Genomic DNA, 22257 nt, shown 5'->3' with positions numbered 1-22257 from the left:
TACCATAGCACAGTTCAAACAGGGTCACCGGAATATTCATAATGGAGAAATCTCGGAGCAACTCTACCCCATTCATACAGCAGTCAGAACACTGGCCCTTCCCTCTGGTCCAAAGCTCTGCACTCCCTAGAGTTCTGGATACAGCAGATTCCTCAGCAGGCAACAGACCTAGATGCAGTGGGCAGCATTTCCCTGCTAAGAAGCCATCGGAAGTAGCTTGTGAAAGCATGTCATAGTCATATACACATTGTCAAACGAACGACTTTTCTAAGGCCAATTTAGTCTTTAACTTCTTTATTTCGAAAATAAAAAATTATTTGTGGACTCTCTATGCCCCAGACTGTGAGCTCACACTTTGACAGAAACAAAGGTAAAGATATACTTCCTTCCCTTAAACGTTTAATGAGGGAGCAAGGACATGATGACAGTATCATAATGTGTGCAACCCTTTTTGAGCTTTAAGGCAATTACTTTGTTGACATATTGACTTGAGGCAATATTTCCCTTTCTCAGCAGTCATGAAAATATCTGAAATCCAAGACTACATATAGATATGGAAACCTTCTGGATGACTTATGTTTGTAAATCCCTTTCACCTTGACTAAACCCAGTAATATTTTCCCACCTTTCCAATCCATGAAACCCAAATCATCTTGATTCCTACTGACCTGGCACTGATGCCACAATTCATAGAATCCTTTAAGTTTGGTGAGGATAATTACCGTAATTTTCAGATTTAAGGTTGATATCGACATGATCCTGTTTGCTTTATGGGTGATCTCTTTCTCCTTTCTCAAAACAGCTGCCATGTTTGTATTTATTTCTTATCTAGGTCCATTTTTCACCAAATCAATGAAACTTCTAGAGCAGAGAGAGATTCCTTGTTTTGACCAGATAACTTATTTTCCCCAAGCTCTTCCAGGGGATTCTCAGCTTGCTGAGTCACCCGGTACTAATACATTGCATATTATGGTCTTATAATGGTAGAACAGTGCTTTAAATGTTATATATGTTATATCACGCCATTTTTATGACCCTCCTAGGGAAGTGTTTCTGCCCTGTTTGACAAATGAGAAGATAGAAACTCAGAGAGGTAAGGAATTGGGTATGCTCGTAGAAGTGAATAATTAGTAAAGTTAACACAAAAATAATGCTCTCTGATGTAAGTCTCATCTTGCAATGTAGCAGAAGTTAGAATGTGACCCATTGCCTGTGTCAACTCAGCTGATGATGGAACTCTAGGGAATGGTGAGTTAACCTTGAAGAAGGGAGTGAGATTTTGATGGAAGGGGCTTGAGCACCGGATGGGGTGGAAGCAGAGAACGCAGCCTCCTCCAAAGTCTCTTTGTGTCAAACTTCATGGACTTTTTTCTAAATGCTAGTGAGGATGGGGCTGCAACTCCAAACTGAGAGGCATGTTTCTCTTGGGAGACTTTGGGGTGTAGACCCCTGTAACAAGATGTCAACACAGTTGCTGGTGAGGCAGCGTTCTTCCCATGCAGCACAGCTCCATCCTTCTGCTGGTGATTCTGGAGGACGAGAATGTGCTGCTTTGACACTCCCTGAGTGTGAAGCATCTGCAGTGGTGTTGGTAGTGGTAACAGTGGAAACAGGAACTGAGCCAAAATGGGAGAGTCAATTGAGGATTACACTTGGAACTTAATAAGACCATCTCATAAGCATCCTTGAAACATGATTTAAGAGACTCACAAAAATAAATGCAGATATTGCTCAGAGGTTGGAGATGCTGAAACTGCTGGTGCGGGCAAATGTCAAAGTAATAAGAGATTATTGCTAGCTTGGCCCCATTTTAACCCCTAAGATGATGTGATCTGAGGCATAAAGTATAGAAAGGTTCAAAGAATTGTAGAGATTCATAGTGTTTGAAGGAAACCCTATCATCATCCTCATTATCACCATAACCAGTGACAGAAAGACTTGCATCTGAGAGGGTTATAAATGTTTTTATAATTTTAACTTTCAAATTAAAGAAGAAAAGTAAAGTACACATTTAGGGCAGTTCAGTTTATCATGTCCTTGATTCTCCCTCCTTTACGTGCCCATTCACCTCTACCCTCGATCCCCTCAGCGTTCCCACATGGCAAAGGTCTTAGGTGTTTGCTGAATGTGAGTTTTTGTAGTTTTGCTCTGGCTATAACCTCCCCAGATTGATAAACTCAAAGCGTGGTCCAGAAGAATCATTCCTATGTTGTTGGAAAGCAAAAACTCTCCCTTGAACAGACTTCAAAGGAAAACTACAGTGCCCTCGCAGCGTAATAAGTGCTCTTGTTTCAGGAGGGTTAGTCTGCAAATCCACTTCCACACGATATTCTGAGTTGTAATTCAGTCAGAAAAAAGAGAATCAAAGGCGGACTCCTCCAAGGGCAAGTGCGCCTGACCACATCCCTGAATAACAGTGCTGGGAGTAAAATGCTCACTTACATGAGCCCCCAGGAGGAAAACCCTCCTCACGCAATTAATGAGAGTCTCTGTAGCACACTGGGGGCATTTGCTTTCATCGTGGCAGCCCTACTTTATTACAGAAGAATCCCCAGTTGCTCTGTGATCTTTTTTTCAACGATTTCCATAGTCTCACTGTAGGTTTACCACAAATGTCCATAGATTACCAGGGACTAAGATATAATATCCCATATTACTTGTTTTTAACAGACCAATACGTTGGGGATAAAGTCTTGTTAATGATTAAAATACACTTTTGTTACTTACCTAAAGTTCCCAGTTAGAATTTTTTTTTAGCTTCCATTGCAATGGGACCAAAATATGGAATAATGTTTACATCACTAACTGACCATATGTAGCAGCAGTAGAAGTATTTGCATTAAAAATAAATAAATAAACATGTTTAACCACTGACAAAGTAACGAAGGTTATTATAGAAAATGTGAGAATATATAAATGAAGAATGAACTTTATAGTCATCTGTAGTCTCAGCACAGAAAAGTAACTATTCTGGTACGTTTCTTCATAGACTTTTTACTGACATGCTTTTTTACATAGCTGCAGTCTCGTCAAAAATAACAATTGTTAGGTGCCTTCCTAGAGGACCTGGAGTAGTTGATACATGGTAAAAGGACTCAGAAATGTAACACACAGAAATGAGATTAGCATAGTTAATACACAATAAGATTTTTTAAATGAAGAAAACATTCTAAACGTCATGAATTATTATTTCAGTCAATATTTATTAAGTGTCTACTACATCCCCCGGCATTGTACTGGGTGTATTTAATATCTATTTGAATGTTTTGTGATTCATAAAGGAATGTGTTGATTATTATGAACACTATATCCGCAGGTTTCCGATTACGTTACTCTTTAGCATCTAATCATAATGCGTATATTGATTGTACGAATCCTCTTGTTTGGGAAGGGTTGAGTGGAGTATGTGACTTGCCCCTTGCTCACTCTAACTCTTCCTGAGCCACAGGATGACTGTGTAAATAAGTAGATAGCAGAGACTTCGTGGAATACAAAAGTTTATTAAAGACCCTAAGAAAGTTTTTTTTTCCCTCCAGTGAGGCAAGAATATTAGAATTCTAATATCATAGACATTAGGAATATTTGAAGCATGGTATTCTGATTGCATAGTTCATAGTGACAAATACCAAAAGCATGGGTGGATTATACAAAGTAGGCCACTGTTTATAACTTATGCCAAAAACCTCAAATTCAAACACCTCTAGTGCTGGCCTAGTTTATCCTCCCTCCAATCTTTGAAGAAAATGTGAAGTGAAATCCCTATCAGAGGAGTTATGTTTTGTGTTACAAAACGAAACTCACCAAAGCTGAAACAATTTGAACAACATACATAAAATTCTATTGGATTGTAACCTAAGGTATAAAATAAATATCCATGAGCCCATACTGATATTTTAAAAATGATTGACAGTCTCTAGATCCATCCACGTCTCAACAAATGACTCAATTTGTAATATTCCATTGTATGTATGTACCACAACTTCTTTATCCATTCGTCTGTTAATGGGCATTTAGGTTGCTTCCATGCTTCTGTCATATAGAGTGAAGTAAGTCAGAAACAGAAAAACAAATATTGTATATTAATGCATGTATGTGGAACCTAGAAAAATGGTACAGATGAACTGGTTTGCAGGGCAGAAGTTGAGACACAGATGTAGAGAACAAACGTATGGACGGGAAAACCGCGGTGAGGTGGGGTTGGTGGTGTGCTGAATTGGGCGATTGGGATTGACATGTATACACTGATATGTATAAAATTGATGACTAATAAGAACCTGCTGTATAAAAAAAGAAACAAAAAAACAACTAATACTAAACTTTCTTTTGGTTATTTGTATGGAAATATGTTAATATAAATGTTTCAGACATTACATGAAATTTCTAAAAATCTTATATGTTCTGGTATAATGTTATAAGTCATAATTCTAGTTATTACTTTAAAATGTATATCTCAGAAATAACTAAAAAAAAATGATTGAATAGGGCTTCCCTGGTGGCGCAGTGGTTGGGCGTCTGCCTGCCGATGCAGGGGACATGGGTTCGTGCCCTGGTCCGGGAGGATCCCACGTGCCGCGGAGCGGCTGGGCCCGTGAGCCATGGCTGCTGAGCCTGCGCGTCCGGAGCCTGTGCTCCGCAACAGGAGAGGTCACATAGTGAGAGGCCCGCGTACCGCAAAAAAAAAAAAAAAAAAAAAAAGATTGAATAAACAAATAAATGAATAGAAGAGACAAATATCCTTTATAGAATTCCAAATATGTATGTAAGTATCCTGCTCTCAAGGAGGCGGAGCATAACCCCCTACTCATTAAGTGTGGGCAGGCAGTGGCTTCCTTCCGATGAGTACAGGATAGGAATGGGGGAGGCGGGGAAGAGTATCTTTATGGTGGAGAAATCTGGCAAACACTGCTGTGGCCAGGTGATCAAGGTTAACATCAACAGTGAGGAGTCATGTTGATAAGTGTGAACCCTTGACATGATGTGAAGAAAATGACACTACATCTGTGGTCTTCTTCCTCAAAACTCAACCTCAGTCTAATCATGAGAAAACATCAGGAAATCCCTAGTGGGGGACACTCTACAAAATACTTGACCATTACTCTTCAAAACTGTCAAGGTCACCACAAACAAGGAAAGTCTGAGAAACTGTCATAGCAAAGAGAAGCCTAAGGAGACATGACAGTTAAATAGAATGTATCATCCTCAATAGGATACTGGAACAGAAAAGGAGTTTTAAAAGAGCCCGAGGAAAAATAAAATAAAATATATTAGTTTTTAAAAAGTCCAGAGAATTTTCCTCAGAAAGCAGGTGCCCCTGTGGTGAACCCTAACAGAGCAGTGGAGCTGTACCCCTTAAGTTAACGGATCCACATGGTACACGAACCGGCAGGAATTCCGTCTTCCAGGAGCCACTCTCACTCTGACAGATGAAAGCACCACAGAGGAAGGAGTTAGGACCTGAGAAGTCTTTTGTTTGTTTGTGTGTTTGTAAAGGAAAGAAAAGAAAAGAAAAACGCTTTGAGTTAAGAAAAAACAGGACTATTACATTCTGTGAGATGAATGACAAATTAGGGGAAATGCTGGCTAGTTAAAGGGATGTCAGTAGAATCCAGTTGCATTATTCACTACAAAAATCAAAAGCAAGCATAGATGGAAGAGTGACGTGAAATTCTGACCCGGCAGAAGATCTGCAGTCAGCGCCAGAAAATCAGTATCTGAGGTGCAGGAGACAAGGGGTGAGACAAGAGGTCAGGAGACAGGGCAACCAGAGCAAATAAAGAACCAGAGTACAAAGCTTGCAAGGGAAAATGGTTCAGAATATAAGCCATGGATAAAGCAGGACTCTTGACATCTCATCGCTGTTTGGATTCTGCCAGCTGGGTGGCCAGGGTTCCTATCGGCTTATTTAAAAGCTCGAGGTGAGAATGGAGAGCGGCAGAAAACATTATAACACCTGAATATAAATTATGGACATCACGACGTACTTTTTACTATTTAGTCTCATGATGAGAGGCTAAGAAAAGAAAGAACCATTTTCTGGTTCTAATTTAGCAAATATTACTCAATTGCTGCAATTCTGAGTGTGTGCAAACTGCTTCAGTGTAATCGCCTTGTCATTCACTCCTCTGAATGACACCCTCCACCCTCCCCTCAAAGTGTGATGTGTGGAATTTGGGGAAAAATGTTTGGGAGCTAGGATTGTCTTCAAGAAATGAGGCCTTTATGGTTTGTTTTTCCCTCTCTCTTCCTAAATTCTGTAAGGTTCATTCTCATGTATTCATCACTTCCACAGTTATTCGATCCCTGTCTTCAATACCTAGTGTATTGATGAAGACAAAAAGTGACAGAAAATACAGAAATACAGTAATTTTTGATAGGTCTGTCTAATGTAATAAAAACTGATAAGTGAATTCAAAATGGAAACTAGGTTAGACCCACTTTGTGGGTAGGGGCTGCTAGAGATCTAGGTGGAGAAGGTTTGTAAAATGATGTTAGTCTTTGGTAAAAAAAAAAAAAAAGGTTGCTGCAGTCAAGCAGCTGCACCTGCCGGGGGGGGGGGGGGGGGCGAGTGGAAGCACTCGGGTCACAATTTACAATACCTGTGCTTTACACTTGGTCAAGTAAGGAAAATATTTGATTCACACTTAAAACTTAAGTTCTCATTTTTCTTCTTATTTTTTCCAGTTCAGACCACTGTTTATAGAGAGATTGACCAAATTTAGAGTCCTAAACATTCCTAATAAACCACACTGTTGGTGCATGATAACATCCATGTACTGAAGCATCATGATGGAGTCACACGCAATGATGTATTAGACCACATCTTGGTAAAACAAAGGATCTGTTCTTTTACTCCAAATGCATGAAATGTAACACCTAATGAGACTGCTCAATGGTATAGTAGAACATGTAATGGTCATCACTTAGGGTGATGTAAGGTAGGGTTTATTTGCAGAAAGAATTCTTCTTCACTTTGCATTATAGCTGTAGGGCGTAAAAACATAAAACACATCCCTGGACCTGTTAGCTTTTTATCCAGCTTGTCAAACTGGATTGGCTTAATTGGTTCATTACAAATTATGTACATCAGTATGTCATCCTCTCCCCGTGCCCAGTTTCCCTCAACTGTTAACAATATTAGATAACTATTAATTAGATAACTGATGAATTCAATTCAGATGAAGTACATTTGCCACCTAATGATAAAGAAGAAGCAATGAGCCTTCGAATAAAAAACACCCAACAACAAGTGAATCCATACGGCTCATTGGATGTTCGCTGTTGTGGAATAAAGCCTGTAGTTTGTATTCATTCTCTAACCAAGACTTTGTGGATCTACCTTCGCTTTCTACAAATTCAACAGGGATTTCCATTAGAAGATCAGTGATTAATTAAGCTCATCTGTAAATTAATTAAATAATGGTGCTTAAGGTAAGAAATAAGTTTTTTAAAACCCCAGTAAGAGAGCAAAGGCTTTGAATTATAGATGAATAACGTATAGCTCTAAATACAATTCAGCTTGGCTTTATCTCCAAGTCGGTAAATTCCTGATGTGGGGTTGTTTGTTACTTTGAATCTGTTTCTCCTCTGTTGATTTCTTCTTTTATCACCCACTCTTGAGTTTTTGTTGGTTCTCTTTCATGTACCAGGGTGACACATGCTTTTCCGCTTGAACTGAGCGTATTCTTGTGCACCTATCAATACACCAACTGCAGACAAATATCCAACACCCTCACTTACTGAAAGTCAAGAAATTAAGTACAGAGTCTTCTAAGTCAAATTCTTCCAGTGTACATTCTGCTAGATTGTGTGTTGGGCATGCCTACTAATACTTTCAACTTTGTTTTTCCTTTTCTATTATGGCTACAAATGATGGGCAGACTTGACACTTGCCAGAAATGTATCTTCTACATGAAGTAACATTGTCGTTAAAACATCCTATTAGTCCCCCAAATTATTGCTCTGTCGCAGTATCAAACAACATGTTACCTCAAAACTCTCCAGGCTAAAGATTTACCATTTGGCAGTTCCCTTCTGCTTTAAAAAGCATCCTTGCTAGGCTCTGTGGAGATTTAAGGCATAAAAGACAAAGCCTCTTGTGGCATTGAAAACCCATTGGAGGAAATAAGTACCCAAGAATTAAGTTTTGCCAACCACAAGAAAGTTATGAAAAATGTTGGATTATTTCCTTTAAAATTCAGTTTAAAGAATAATCACTTTGAGTGCCTCTTAAAAACTCAGCTTCTACATGCACCCAGAAATGAAATACTCTATATTTGGATGCTATCATCTGTCTCCTTAAAGCCCACCCAATCCAAATAATAATAATAATAGTATTTGATATCAAACACTGTTCTTACATAATGTTTGTATAAAACATTATGTTTATACAAACATACAAATGTTTCTATTAATTTGTATCACCCAATCCAAGTACAACCAGTGTCTATAATATGTTGATGCTACATTAAGGCAGATCCTTCAGGCACTGTAACTCCCAAAAACATTTTAAGAGGACATCTTCTGTGAGCACTTTTTTATAGGAGAGCTGAAGCTGCCTCCAGGACAGGAATCTGTATTTTTAATAAGCTTCTTCCTGCCTTTTTCAGGTGGGCCTGGTGTCAACTGAAAAAGTGCACAACCTAGAAGTTGAAAGTTATGTTTTATTCAGCGGACAAAACTGAGAACTTAAGCCAGGGGCACAGCATCTCAGATAACTCTGAGACACTGCCCTGAAGAGGTGAGCGAGGAGCCAGGATATATAGGAGTTTTTGCAACAAAGACCAGGTATTTGGAACATAAAAAGATTACTCTTAATTAAAGAAAAACTGGATCTCTCAAGTTAAGGAATTTAACACTTTTCTGTATGTGGGAAGACGCAAGAGTCTGAGTTCACTGATATCATTCCTTTGATATACACCTCAGCTATCTGGGGCCAGTATCCTTTGCTTTTCCATCCTGAGTTCCCTCAGGGCTCACCATCAGGGCAGCTGTAATGTGATGGCTTGATGGCTGCAATATCCATTACTGATATGGCAGGCAATATTTTTCATTCACACCGGGAAACCCTAGGGTAAAGAGATCAGCAAAATCTTCATAGACATGTAGAAAATTTCTAGTTGAGGAATTTCATGAGAATGAGACAGTGCAAAATGTGTTCTGAAAAAAGTACATAGATTAATTTATCTGGAGTGTAATTCAAAGGCTATATGGTGAACTAGACATGAAAAGGTAACTTACAGACACAGGACAGATGACCTTGGGCACAAACTTACAGCTTGGACCGTGAGGAACTGTGACATTTTGAGCAGGTAAAGGACATGATCAGAAGTATGCATTAGGAACTGTGGGTAGTTGGATTGGAGTGGCAAGAAAACACATGGAAATACTGGTTTCAAGGATAATTGTAGCTCCCACTTGGGAGAGAGCAATGACCTAGAGTCAGGGAGAAAGGAAAGCGGCAGGTGGTTATGAGACAAAGCTCCAGGTGAATCTGCTCCCAGTCAACCAGAAGAGGCCTCATACCTGGGCAGGCATTGGCCTCCACAGATAGGAACCACTTCAAAAGTACGCCATCTAATCTAGGGGTCCTTTTTTTTGCTTTTTTCTTTGAGAAGATTTGCTTTCTCTCTTTGCCTTAAGGTGGGCTCTTTGATCAGTGTGTCAAGGTTCTCAGTATTGAAGTCTTAATCAGAAAAACAGCAAGTATTTACATTCCAGGGCACAAATGTTGCAGAAAAAACGCCTATATCTGGTTTTGATGGTCAGGCAAAGAGCAGTTTTTGCCTTCCGACTGCAGCGTGTAGACTGCTCAAGTAATACTTAACCTCAGAATAGAGACATTTTCTGAAATGTCACAAAGGACAAGCTGAAAATGTCTTAATCATATTTGGTTCCACTCTACCACTTGAATTTATTTTCCAGCATTCATTTTTAATGTCACATTTTCATAAGACATGAGATACTGGGGGAAAAAAACCTCTCAAACAGAAGTCAGACAATGAAAATATTGGTCCTCATCCTTCACTCTTATTCAGTGCAGTATCTTAAACACATGCCAGGAACTGGGTGAGGGTCTAGGGAAGAGAATAAATAAGACAGTCTTTGCCTTTGGGAAGCTCACTGTCTGGAAAGGGACAGAAACAAACATGAAGATGGAATTGCATTAGGATACAGTAAGTGCTGGGCAGAAGTTTGCACATCATGTTCTAGGATCACAGAGGAGGAGTCTATTGACTTTTTCTTAAATTGAAGTAGAGTTGATTTATAATGTTGTGTTAGTTTCAGGTGTAAAGCAAAAGTGATTCAGTTATACATATACATGTATATCTATTCTTTTTCAGATTCTTTTCCCTTATAGGTTATTACAAGGTATTGAATATAGTTCCCTGTGTTATACAGCAGGATCTTGTTGTTTATCTATTATACATATAGTAGTGTGTATATGTTAATTCCAAACTCCTAATTTATCCCTCCTCTTCCTTTCCCCTTTGGTAACCGTAGGTTTGTTTTCTATGTCTGTGAATCTATTTCTGTTTTGTAAATAAGTTCATTTCTGTCCTATTTTAGATTCCATATATAAGCGATATCATATGATATTTGTCTTTTTCTTGTCTGGCTTACTTCACTTAGTATGATAATCTCTAGATCCATTCATATTACTACAAATGGCATTATTTCATTCTTTTTTAGGGCTGAGTAATATTCCATTGTGTGTGTGTGTGTGTGTGTGTGTGTGTATATATATATATATACCACATCTTCTTTATCCATTCATCTGTCGATGGACATTTAGGTTGCTTCCATGTCTTGGCTATGGTGAATAGTGCTGCTATGAACATAGGGGTGCATGTATATTTTCAAATTAGAGTTTTCTCTGAATATATGCCCAGGAGTGGGATCCCTCGATCATATGGTAGCTCAGGAGCCTGTTGACTTTAGGTGAAGGCTTTAAGAGGAGATGGCTGAGCTGAGGCTGAAAGGAGGGAGAAAAAGAGAGGAGTCATGAGATGGAGGGTGTTCCTTGTAGAGACAGCAATGAGCAGAGCTGACAAGCAGCATGTTGTGTGCAGAGGAGAAGCAAATGTTTTTGTTCTTGCTTTCAGAAAAAGCTCAGTTGCCTTGTAAAGTGGTCTTAGATGAAGCTGAAAATATAGGAAGGAGTAGGACCTTGAGGGACCTTGAGAGCCCTGCTCAGGGGCTTTGAATCTGTCCTAGAGACACGAGGAGCCATTGAAAGATTTTAAGCAGAGAAGTCACCCTCTACAATTTGTGTCTTAGTTGTATCACTATGAGGGAAGGATGAGAGACAAAACACACAAAAGGACAATGGCCAGACCATATGCAAAAATAGAATTCTGACTCACAACCTGCAGCATCCTGCCCAGAACACTGACCCCTTATGTACAATAAACGGACCAGGAAAACTATATGTCTGCTATAGGTCAGACTTATAGGAAGTCAGACTGCTATGTCTAGTAATAAACCAGGAAGCAACACAATAACTGTTGCAAAATTGGCCCAAAGTAGTCAGGACTTGATTAATAACTGACAGCTTTCCTAATCTGTGTCCCCGTTTCCAATTGAGGACCAACCAAAGCCAAACATGCTCCCCTAACCACAGGAAGCCCCACTTCTAGTCAGCCTTTCTACAGCTTCCCCAGGTCAACAGCCTACAATCAGGACATATCTGAAGCTTCCCCTTCTCTCCACTCTAAAGTTTTCCCAGTCCGCTGACTGCCTCTGAGTCTCTACCAAAATGCATGTGATGGTGACTGACTTCCTTGCTATTATAAGCTCTGAATAAATAGCCTTTGCTTTACTCATTTGGTTGGTCTTCATGCATTTCCTCAAAAGTCAAGAATAGATGATAAATACTAAAGAGTAAACCTGGAGGCAAGGGGGGGGGATCAGAAAAGAGGTGATCATAATCAATAACAAAATAATAAAACTAAATAACATGTGCTAAGCATTTACTATGTATCTGCACCATACAAATCACTCTACCTCTTAGAATCTCACTTAATTCTTGAAACAACCCTACTGAATGTACTGTTACCCACATTTTAAGGTAGCAGAAAATAAGACTTAGAAAGATAAATAACTAGTTCATCTCAATTTTTATTTATTTATTTATTTTGTGTATCTATTTTGGCTGCATTGGGTCTTCGTTGCTGTGCATGGGCTTTCTCTAGTTGCGGGAGTTCGTTGCGGTGCACGGGCTTCTCATTGCGGTGGCTTCTCTTGTGGAGCACGGGCTCTAGGCATGCAGGCTCAGTAGTTGTGGCGCATGGGCATAGTTGCTGCGCGGCATGTGGGATCTTCCCAGACCAGGGCTCAAACCCATCTCCCCTGCAATGGCAGGTGGATTCTTAACCACTGCACCACCGGGGAAGCCCTATGTCAATTTTTACATCTAGTTAGTAACTGCAACCAAGTCTTTTTGACAAGGCATATGCACTAAACAATTCTGGAACCTGCCTCAAAATCAAAGTCAATTGAGAATCAGACCTTAAACTTGAGTTTGCACTTTACTACCTCTCTGTGTAGCAGGAACTCAGATGCGGGATTAAAAATGATAAAGTGGTAAAATATTTGGGAAGTAAGACATCAGAATTTGGAAAGTGACAGGATATGGTTGGTGGTAGAGGACTGGGTAAGGAATCCAAGGTAATTCCATGCCTTTAGTGGCTGGTTGTTCCCCGATTTACCATCCCCCAAGGGCCTTCTCCCCCCAACACACACAAGCTCAGAGAGGGGAACAAGGGGCTTAGGGCTATCTTTTTCTGGGCCCTTGGGCTAGTCACTTAATTTCTCTAAATATCAATTTCATCTGTAAAATGGGAAGAATGACTGCCTTGCCTATCTCTCCTGATTGTGTTCCATATAAAATAAAACAATGGATACAAAAATAATGAAAAGCTGTATACAGATACATGTTTCAGATCGTTTCTGATAATTTTTTGTAAAAAAAAACATTTTGTAACATATCTGGTGATATATTAGAAGGGTTCTATTGTTTTTAAAAATTAAGATGGAGTGTCAAAAAATTTAATACGTGTGTTTCTCACAAAGTTACGTGATTTAACAATTCCTTTTATTTTGCATGGTCACTTCTGTCTTTTGTCTCCATAATAAGGAGCTAAGAAATTGCCTGAAAATATTTTTGCTTTCCTAGCAAGTAAACACAGCTGAGAATTCTGACATGAGATTATATAAAATGTCAAATCTCACGTGCCCAGTGCTATGTGTAACATCAGGAAGATAAAACAAGTTAGAAGATATAAACGTGCAGAGCCACCCAGCACGTGAGTCTTTGCCTCAAAGTGGCCGCAGCGCTGGAACTCTCCCCCTCTTGACTATGTAGCTTGCCTTCCTTGTCACAATATCGTCTCTATTTTCCACAATAGTGAACATATAGAGAGATGTATTTGTATATATAAATATAGGTATGTAGATATAGATGTATATTATTTTCCAAACTAAGCAGAAAATATAAAAATAAATAATGCATACACACACACATTCCTTTCTTTGTAATTCAATATTCAGTTCAAAACTGCTTATAAAATCCAATCAAAAGCAGGCATCTAGAGCACAAAGGAACAACACGCTAAAGTACTTTTAGGAACTACTCTGTTTCGGTGAATCCTTTCCCTTCTTGTTTTGGCCAGACACCAGATGTCGGAAGCAAGGCTAAGTCACACAATAAGTGGGTATCAAAGGATTATGACGGTGACAACAGCAACACAACCACATCGTACCAACAACTGCACCATTCCATTCAATTTTTTTTTTCTTATCTCATAGGGTCTGAATAACCCTAAGAACTAGGTGCTGTTGTTTCCCCTGTTGCGTAGTTAAAGAAACAGAATAAGAGAAGTCGAGTAGCTAGCTGAAGTTCATGGAGCTAGTAAAGTGTGAAGTAGGTGTGTGAACCATTTATATGTCAAAACAGGTAGGTTATACTGCTGCACAAAATAAAACCCAAAATTTCAGTGACTTAGAACAACAGAAATTTATTTCTCTTTCATGCTGTATGTCCATTATGGGCTGATAGCAGGGGCTTTCTCATCACATTTTTTCAAGGATCCAGGCTCATGGAGCAACTACTGTCTCTAAGTTTACCATCTTATAACAGAGAGGCAGGAAATATTGAAACAACAATTAAATGCTCCAGTCCAAAATGAACCAAGTCAACTCACTGCCCACAGCTTATCACATGATCCCATTACTGATTCACAAAGAGGCCAGGAAGTGCCATCCAGAAAGCTGGAAACATTTGGAGAAAAGCACTAACAACTATCATAATTCATATTTATCCAGAGCCTGTAGCAGTGCTCTTTCCACTATACAGTGTCAGACATAACAATCACTCCAGGGGGCTTCCCTGGTGGCGCAGTGGTTGAGAGTCCGCCTGCCGATGCAGGGGACACAGGTTCGTGCCCTGGTCTGGGAAGATCCCACATGCTGCGGAGCGGCTGGGCCCGTGAGCCATGGCCTCTGAGCCTGGGCATCCAGAAGCCTGTGCTCCGCAGCGGAAGAGGCCACAACAGTGAGAGGCCCGCGTACCGCAAAAAAACAACAAAAAAAAATCACTCCATAAAGCATCTGAGTCTTGTATAGCATAAAAAAATTATTCCTTTTGTAGACTATTGATTACTTTGACCTGAAGTAAATAGACTGCCTGATATATCTCCAGCAGTGATGGGTTTATTTGGGATCAGCAGAGAATCACGATTCAGGGTCTGCAACCATGGTGAGCTATGAGCAAGTTTACCCACAGCAAGGAGAGGAGAAAGTTGGGAGAGCTATAGTAAACAAAGGGTCCATGATTTTTTGCTGAGTCCTTGCCAGGAAAGAAGAGGAGTCTTTCTTCTTCCTTTTGGGCTCTGCTAGCCTCACAGGCTTGAGAGCTCCCCCTTCTAATCTCCTGATTCTACTTAACTGAGGTTTCTGTTTATTAATTGTTTATAATTTTAATATATACAATAATTGTCTGGTCTTCATTGCATATAAACAATAACCTCTCAACATAAAGATCTAATTGGGTCAATTATTTTCTTTTTCTTCTTTTTCCCCTTAAACTTTACTTTTTTGTTTTTTCAGAGGAATCATTCCAAAAATATTGGTATCAACTGTATTAGGTTTGTATTGCCATATAACAGATTATCACAAACCTAGTGGTCTACAAAGATGCACACTATCTCACAGCTTCCATGGGTCAGGAGTCTGGGCATGGCTTAGCTGGGACTTCTACACAGTGTCTCACAAGACTGCAGTCAGGATGATGGCCAGGATGTGTTCTCAGCTGGAGGTTTGAATGGGGAAGAATTCTCTTCCAAGCTTAATCAGATTACTGGCAGAACTCACTTCGTTGGCACTGTAGGATGGAGGGCCCTGGCTTTTTGCAGCCTGTTGCCTTAGGACTGCCCTTAAGTTCTGCCCTGTGCCTGTAGTTCCCTGCCACATGTCCCTCTACATAGGTAGTTCAGAACATAACACCTTGCTTCTTCAATTTGAGCAAGAGAGTCTCTCACCAGTCTGCTCAGACAGATTCTTATATAATGTAATAAAATCATTGGGAGTGGGGATTTCCCTGGTGGCACAGTGGTTAAGAATCCGCCTGCCAATGCAGGGGACACAGGTTCGATCCCTGGTCCAGGAAGATCCCACATGCCGCAGAGCAACTAAGCCTGTGCACCTCAACTACTGAGCCTGAGCTCTAGAGCCTGCGAGCCACAACTACTGAGCCCATGGCTGGAACTACTGAAACCCACATGCTCTAGGGCCCACGTGCCACAACTACTGAGCCTGCATGCTGCAACTACGGAAGCCTGCGCGCCTAGAGTCCGTGCTCCACGACAAGAGAAGCCACTGCAATGAGAAGCCCACGCACCGCTACAAAGAGTAGCCCCCGCTAACCACAACTAGGGAAAGCCCGTGCAGACCAATGAAGACCCAACACAGCCAGATAAATGAATAAATAAAATCATAGGAGTGATATTCCATCACCTGTGTCATATAATAGGTTAGAATCAAGTCACAGATTCCACTGTGTAGATTACACTAAATTGGGAAGGGGGACACCAGGGAGCAGGAATTATTGGGGATCAACTTATGGTGTGTCCATCAAATCAACAACATAGAATACGGAAAACTGGTTCTTTTTATGATAATACCTGGTCTGCCCAAGTCATCTTTGACTTACACTTTATAGATCTCTGTTGCTATACCCCTATTCATTATATAAATTAACTCTTTATGAGCTAATTACCTCTTACTTAGCAATATCTATAAATAATCATAATTAAGCCCAGAATGTCTTAGTCTTTGAATTAGTCTTTAAAGAATATCTCTTCCCCTCTCTCTCTTTCTCTGTCTCTATCCCTAACTTTCTGAGAATCAAGGACACCTATTAACTTAACATTTAATGGTCCTTTATTTTAAAAAATCATTAGTGGTACTTCTGATTTCAGCTCTAACATGTAAAGTTCTTAGAAGTCATCACTCCTTGCACAGGAAAGAATCGGACAATGAATTTTCATGTACCTATCAAAGAAATGAGGTTGCAGGGCAAATGGCCATCCCCAAATCTGGAGAGACAGGGGCACCCAGAGAGATGTAGCTGAGATCTGCTTACCTGGGAGCAGGAGCCACTGGAGCCGTAAATTGGTTGGAGCACTTAAATGGTGATTTTGATAAATTGCTGGAAGCCACTGTGTACTAGCATGAGAGTGAGAGACTCTTGGGGGTCTCAGACTGTGGGCCAAGGTATCATGATTTTACCTTCAAGAATCACAGCAGGTTCTCATGGTGAAGATTCAAGAAAGTTCAACTTGTGGCTCTAGCAAGAGGGACGGAAAGAGTAATTATTATAATGCATACCTGAATCCTTCTTCACAAAGGCCTACTCTCCAGGGTAAAAAACTTTTGTAGAACATTATCCCACTCTTCCTTTCACTTTAACCTCTCTGTCACTTAAGGAAGGAAAAAAAATAGTCAGTGGGAGAACAGGGCACCAAGGAAATAGATTAGGAGCCCTGTAGCATGGGAAGGGAAGAGAGGGCAATAAGGGGAAAAGTAAACTGACTAGAGAAGTACTTTTGAAGTTTACAGCATGCAAGATAAGATAGGTAATAAAAACAGAGATGGAAACTCTAAGAAAGTATGAACAGGTAATGGTAGAAATTTTAAAAAATAATCTAAAGAAAAATGAAAGATACTTTCCACTGGCTCATCAGTAGACTTGGCAGGGCCAAGGAAAGAATCAGTGAACTGCAAGCTAGGTCTATAAAAATTCCCAAACATACATGCAAAGAGAAAAAGAGAATGCAGGGAAAAAAAACAACCAACAGCAGAACAGAACATTCAAGAACTGTAGGATATTTTCAAAAACTGTAATATAGGTGTGATTGTAATACCAGAGGAAAGAAAATCTTGAAAGAAGTCTGGGAGGAGAGAAAGCTTAACTATAGAGGGAAAAGAATGAGAAATTAAGTGACCATCTTGTCAGCAACAACACAGACAAAAGGAGAATAGGATGAAATACATGTATTAAAAGAAAATAAACCAGGGAAATTGTTCTTAAAAATTGAAAGCGAAGTAGTGACTTTCTTAGACAAACAAAAACTGAGGGAGGGGCTTCCCTGGTGGCGCAGTGGTTGAGAGTCCGCCTGCCGATGCAGGGGACGCGGGTTCGTGCCCCGGTCCGGGAAGATCCCACATGCTGTGGAGCGGCTGGGCCCGTGAGCCATGGCCGCTGAGCCTGTGCATCTGGAGCCTGTGCTCCGCAACGGGAGAGGCCACAACAGTGAGAGGCTCGCGTACCGCAAAAACAAACAAACAAACAAACAAACAAAAAAACCTGAGGGAATTCATCATCAGCAGACCTCCCTTCAATAAACGTTAAAAGTTTTTCCAGTGGAATGGAAATGGTATAGGTAACAGACTCGGATTTACACAAGGAAAAGAAGTGTAACAAAAAGGAATAAATGAAGGTGAAATAAAATATTTTTCTTATCTTTAATTTATCTAAAATACATATTTTTGTTTAAAGCAATGAAAGTAATAATGTATCAGGTGATTATAGCATATGGATAAGTTAAATGATTGACAGCCGTGTCCTAAAGGATGTGAAGGAGGAATTGGGAATGTTCTGCTATAATAGGCCAGCACTGCACAGAAAGCAGTATGTGTTATTTGAAGGAGGGCTTGTGTTAGTCCATGTATGATGATTCCAACCAGTAGATTATTTTAAAGTATAATTGATACACAAAGAAAGGAGGTAAAAATGAAATATATAAATACTCAATTAGGCCCATATAAGGGGGGAAAAAGATACACAAAAATTCAGTGGATAGGAAATAGTTAAAATATGGTAGATATCAATCCAACAATATCAAAGATATCTTTAAATATGAATGATAAACATACAGCAATTAAAAGATAGAGGTTATCAGAGTAGATAGGGAACAAGGCCCAACCATATGTTGTGTACAAAAAAAAAAAAACCTTAAAATAGTTTAAAAGTAAGGGTACACTGGGACTTCCCTGGTGGTCCAGTGGTTAAGACTCTACGCTCCCAATGCAGGGACCCAGGGTTCGATCCCTGGTCAGGGAACTAGATCCTGCATGCTGCAATGACAATCTTGCACGCGGCAACGAAGATCCCGCGTGTCGCAGCTAAGACCCAGTGAAGCCAAATAAATAAATAAATAAATTTAAATAAATAAAAGTAAGGGTACACCATACTCTCACCAAGTGAAGGAAAGCTGGAGTGGCTATATTAATTTCAGACAAATCAGACTTCAGAACACAAAAGATTATTAGCATTAAAGAGAGGCATTACATAATAGTAAAGGAGTCAGTGTCATTAGATTCCAAATGTATATGTATGTAATAACAGAATGTCAAAATACATTAGAGAAAAACTCATATTACTGAAAGGAGAAATGGATAATTCCAACTACTATAATTGGAGTCTTCAGTATCCTCTATCAGTAATAATAGATCAAACAGACAGTAAATATGTAGAGTAAATATGTAGAGGACTTGAAAAATACTGTCAATGAACTTTAATTGACATTTGTAGAATATTCCATCCAACAAGAGCAGAATATACATTCTTCTCACACTTGCATGGAACATTTACCAGTATAGACACACAACATCCTGGGTCATAAAACACACCTTAACCAAAGAGATATTGCTGCAATTTATGTCAAAGAGTGTCCTGCCTGTGTTTTCCTCTAATAGTTTTTATAGTATCTGGTCTTACGTTTAGGTCTTTAATCCATTTTGAGTTAATTTTTGTGTATGGTGTTAGAGAATGTTCTAATTTCGTTCTTTTACATGTAGCTGTCCAGTAGCACCACAGATTGAAGGGACTGTCTTTTCTCCATTGTATATTCTTGCCTCCTTTGTTTTGGATTAATTGACCATACGTGCATGGGTTTATTTCTGGGCTTTCTATCCTGTTCCATTGATCTATATTTCTGTTTTTGTGCCAGTACCACACTGTTTTGATTATTGATGCTTTGTAGTATAGTCTGAAGTCAGGGAGCCTGATTCCTCCAGCTCCATGTTTCTTTCTCAAGATTGCTTTGGCTATACAGGGTCTTTTGTGTTTCCATACAAATTGTGAAATTTTTTGTTCCAGTTCTGTGAAAAGTGCCATTGGTAGTTTGACAGGGATTGCATTGAATCTGTAGATTGCCTTGGATAGTATAGTCATTTTGACAGTATTGATTCTTTCAATCCAAGAACATGGTATATCTTTCCATCTGTTTGTGTCATCTTTGTTTTTGTTTTTTGTTTTGTTTTGTTTTTGCAGTATGTGGGCCTCTCACTGTTGTGGCCTCTCCTGTTGCGGAGCGCAGGCTTCGGATGTGCAGGCTCAGTGGCCATGGCTCACGGGCCCAGCCGCTCTGTGACATGTGGGATCTTCCCGGACCGGGGCATGAACCCGTGTCCCCTGCATCGGCAGGCGGACTCTCAACCACTGCGCCACCAGGGGAGCCCTGTGTCATCTTTGATTTCTCTCATCAGCATCTTAATAGTTTTCAGAGTACAAGTCTTTTGTCTCATTAGGTAGGTTTATTCCTAGGTATGTTATTCTTTTTGATGCTATGGTAAATTGGATTGTTTCCTTAATTTCCCTTTCTGATCTTCTGCTGTTAGTGTATAGAAAAGCAATATCTTTTTGGATCTGCCTCTTAGAGTAATGGAAATAAAAACAAAAATAAACAAATGGGACCTAATTAAGCTTCAAAGATTCTTCACAGGGAAGGAAACCATAAACAAGACAAAAAGACAACCCACATAATGGGAGAAAATATTTGTTAATGATGCAACTGACAAGGGATTAATCCCCAAAATGTACAAACAGCTCATACAGCTCAATATGATAAAAACAAACAATACAATCAAAAAATGGGCAGAAGTTCTAAATAGACATTTCTCCAAAGATGACATACAGATGGCCGAAAGGCACATGAAAAGATGTTCAACATTGCTAATTATTAGAGAAATGCAAATCAAAACTAAAACAAGGTATCACCTCACACCAGTCAGAATGGCCATCATCAAAAAAAATCTACAATAAATGCTGGAGAGGGTGTGGAGAAAAGTGAACCCTCCTACACTGTTGGCAGGAATATAAATTGATGCAGCCACTATAGAGAACAGTATGGAGGTTCCTTAAAAAGCTAAAAATAGAGCTACCATATGATCCTACAATCCAACTCCTGGGCATATATCCACTGAAAACTCTAATTTGAAAAAATACATGCACCCCAATGTTCATTGCAGCACAATTTACAATAGCCAAGACGTGGAAGCAACCTAAATGTCCATTGACAGATGAATGGATAAAGATGTGGTGTATACACACACACACACACACACACACACACACACACTGGAATATTACTCAGCCATAAAAAAGAACAAAATAATGCCATTTGCAGCAACATGGATGGACCTAGAGATTATCACACTAAGTAATTCAGACAGAAAAAGACAAATATCATATGATATCACTTATATGTTGAATCTAAAAAATGATAAAAAAATGAACTTATTTACAAAATGGAAACAGACTCACAGACATAGAAAACAAACTTATGGTTACCAAAGGGGAAAGGTGGGGGAAGGGATAAATTAGGAATTTGGGAATAACATTTACATATACACTCTACTAGTTATAAAATAGATAAATAACAAGGACCTACAATATAACACAGGGACCTATACTCAATATTTTGTAATAACCTATTTGGGAAAAGAATCTGAAAATGAATATATATATTATATACCATATATATATTTATATACATAAATGAATCACTTTGCTGTCACTTGAAACTAACACAACATTGTAAATCAACTGTACTTCAATAAATAAATAAAACACACCTTAACCAATGAAATCATGGAAGTCATGAAACATTCTTACAGTACAATGAAATTCAACTAGAAATCAATAACACAAAGATAGTTGCCAAATTCTAAAATTGTGGAATAAACAACATCTAACACATGGATCAAAGATTAAGTCTCAAGAGAAAGATAAAAATATATTGAACTAAATGAAAATGAAAATACAGCTTTGACATTTGTTAAGCAAAAACAGTGCTTAGATGGAAATGCATAGCATTAAGTATGTTAAAAATTATTATAATCTAAAATTAATAGCTTACATCTTAGGAAACTAGAGAAAGAAGATCAAATAAATCCTGAAGCAAGCAGAAGAAAAAAATTTTTTGAAGTTAGAGCAATATCAATAAGTTGAGGGACTTCCCTGGTGGCACAGTGGATAAGACTTCGCACTCCCAATGCAGGGAGCCTGGATTCGATCCCTGGTGAGGGAACTAGATCCCACATGCATGCTGCAACTATGAGTTCACATACCACAACTAAGGAGGCCGCCTGCCACAACTGAGACCAGGTCCCACCAAATAAATAAATAAATAAACAAATATTTAACATAAAGTAAAAGAAATCATGTTATAGAAAAAATAAAATAAAATAAATTGAAAACAGGAAAACGGTAAAGAAAATCAAGGAAAACAAAACGTTGTTCTTTGAAAAGATCAATAAAATTAGTAACAGTGGGGATGATAGTCAAAGTGTATAGGGTTTCTTTTGGGGACTATGAAAATGTTCTAAAATGGATTGTGTTTGTTGGTGCACAGTTCTATGAATATACTAAAAGCCATGGAATTGTACAGTTTGGATGAGTAAATTAGATGATCGTGA

The sequence above is a fragment of the Aethalodelphis obliquidens genome, unplaced genomic scaffold (assembly GCF_003676395.1).
Source record: "Aethalodelphis obliquidens isolate GAN/ISIS:26980383/991018 unplaced genomic scaffold, ASM367639v1 scaffold73, whole genome shotgun sequence".
In the NCBI taxonomy this organism is placed as follows: domain Eukaryota; kingdom Metazoa; phylum Chordata; class Mammalia; order Artiodactyla; family Delphinidae; genus Aethalodelphis; species Aethalodelphis obliquidens.
The sequence above is the reverse complement of the archived record's forward strand: the minus strand, read 5'-3'. Positions refer to the sequence as shown.